The sequence below is a fragment of the Lichenostomus cassidix genome, unplaced genomic scaffold, assembly GCF_008360975.1.
Source record: "Lichenostomus cassidix isolate B80296 unplaced genomic scaffold, HeHo_3.0 HiC_scaffold_809, whole genome shotgun sequence".
Taxonomy (NCBI): domain Eukaryota; kingdom Metazoa; phylum Chordata; class Aves; order Passeriformes; family Meliphagidae; genus Lichenostomus; species Lichenostomus cassidix.
The window spans coordinates 23,850-26,258 of NW_028147601.1; the positions used below are offsets into that span (position 1 = coordinate 23,850).

The 2,409-nt window shown below is 47.9% G+C and overlaps 1 long non-coding RNA gene across 1 annotated transcript; it reads right to left on the reverse strand.

Annotated features, from left to right (window-relative positions):
- Window positions 1–841: 841 nt before the first annotated feature.
- LOC146421822 (uncharacterized) lies at window positions 842–1,825 on the reverse strand. The gene is made up of 6 exons (XR_014848453.1): window positions 1,754–1,825; window positions 1,429–1,492; window positions 1,277–1,327; window positions 1,194–1,214; window positions 974–1,037; window positions 842–941 (listed from the first exon to the last, which is right to left on the reverse strand). It is a non-coding gene; the product is annotated as an uncharacterized LOC146421822 (long non-coding RNA).
- Window positions 1,826–2,409: the final 584 nt, after the last annotated feature.

A 2,409-nucleotide genomic window follows, 5' to 3' on the forward strand; every position in this document is an offset into this window, starting at 1 on the left:
TTTTAACTGAAAATTGGGAAAAAAAGGGAATTTTAAACTGAAAATGGGGAGAAAAAAGGGAATTTTTAACTGAAAATGGGGAGAAAAAGGGAATTTTCAGCTGAAAATGGGGAGAAAAAAGGAATTTTTGGCTGAAATTGGGGAGAAAAAAGGGAATTTTCAGGTGAAAATGGGGAGAAAAAAGGAAATTTTTAACTGAAAATTGGGAAAAAAAGGGAATTTTCGGCTGAAAATGGGGAGAAAAGGGAATTTTCAGCTGAAAATGGGGAGAGAAAAGGGAATTTTCAGCTGAAATTGGGAAAAAATGGGGATTTTTAACTGAAATTGAGGGAAAAAAGGGAATTTTCAGCTGAAAATGGGGAAAAAAAGGGAATTTTTAACTGAAAATTGGGAAAAAAGGGAATTTTCAGGTGAAAATGGGGAAAAAAAGGGAATTTTCAGCTGAAAATTGGGGAGAAAAATGGAATTTTTATCTGAAAATGGGGGAAAAAAAGGGAATTTTCAGCTGGAAATGGGGAAAAAAAGGGAATTTTTAACTGAAAATGGGGAAAAAAAGGGAATTTTCAGGTGAAAATGGAGAAAAAGGGAATTTTTGACTTAAAATGGGGAATTTTCTGGATTTATTTCCCTGCAGGATTCTCCAAATTGCTGAAAATTTTCTCCATTTTTGGTTTTTTTTTTCAGGGAAATCTCTCCTTTCCTCCCCAGCAGTGCTGCAGGAGCTGGGGACACCTTGGGGACACCTGGGGACACCTGAGGACAACTTGGGGACACCTTGGGGACACCTTGGGGACACCTGGAGACACCTGAGGACACCTGAGGGACACTTTGGGGACATCTTGGGACACCTTGGGGACACCTGAGGTCACCTGGGGACACCTGAGGACACTTTGGGGACACTGAGAGACACCTGAGGACACCTGAGAACACCTTGGGGACACCTGAGGTCACCTTGAGGACACTTTGAGGACACTGAGAGACACCTTGGGGACACCTGAGGACACCTTTGGGACACCTTGGGGACACCTTGGGGACACCTGAGAACAACTTGAGGACACTGAGAGACACCTTGGGGACACCTGGAGACATCTGAGGACACTTTGGGGACATCTTGAGACACCTTGAGGACACCTGAAGACACCCTGGGACACCTGAGGACGCCTTGGGGACACCTTGAGGACATCTGGGGACACCTGAGGACACCTTGGGGACACCTGGAGACACCTGAGGACACCTGAGGGACACTTTGGGGACACCTGAGGACATCTGGGGACACCTGAGGACGCCTTGGGGACACCTGAGGACACCTGAGGTCACCTTGGGGACACTGAGAGACACCTTGGGGACACCTGGAGACACCTGGGACACCTGAGGTCACCTGAGGACACCTTGGGGACACTTTGGGGACACTGAGAGACACCTGAGGACCCTTGGGGACACCTGAGGACACCTTGGGGACACCTTGAGGACATCTGGAGACACCTGAGGACAACTTGGGGACATCTTGAGACACCTGAGGACACCTTGGGGACACCTGAGGTCACCTGAGGACACCCTGAAGACACCTTGGGGACACTGAGAGACACCTTGGGGACAACTTGAGACACCTTGGGGACACCTGGGGTCACCTGAGGTCACCTGAGAACACCTGGGGACATCTGAGGACACCTTGGGGACACCTGAGAACACCTTAGGGACACCTTGGGGACACCAGAGGTCACCTTGAGGACACTTTGAGGACACTGAGAGACACCTTGAGACACCTGAGGTCACCTGAGGACACCTTAGGTCACCTGGAGACACCTTGGGGACATCTTGAGATACCTTGGGGACACCTGAGGGACACTTTGGGGACATCTTGAGACACCTGAGAACAGCTGAGGTCACCTAAGGACACTTTGGGGACATCTTGAGACACCTTGGGGACACTTGGGGACACTTGGGGACACTTTGGGGACATTGCCACCTGCCCAGGTAGGTTCCAGCAGCACCCAAACCAATCCTGACCCCAAATCAGGACAATTTCCCCCAAATTTCTTTGGGATTTTCCCAAAATTTCCACCATTTTGGGATGTTTGGGATGATTTACCTGAGCCAGGTGACAATTTGGGACCCAAAAATGGCATTTGGGACCTAAAAATGGCATTTGGGACCAAAAAATTGGGATTTAGGACCCAAAAATTTGGCATTTGGGACCCAAAAATTGGCATTTGGGACCAAAAATTGGCATTTGGGACCCAAAAATTGGGATTTAGGACCCAAAAATTGGCATTTGGGACACAAAAATTGGAATTTAGGACCCAAAAATTGGCATTTGGGACCTAAAAATGGCAATTGGGACCCAAAAATTGGCATTTGGAACCCAAAAATCATCCTGAGGACCCAAAAATGGGCATTTGAGACCCAAAA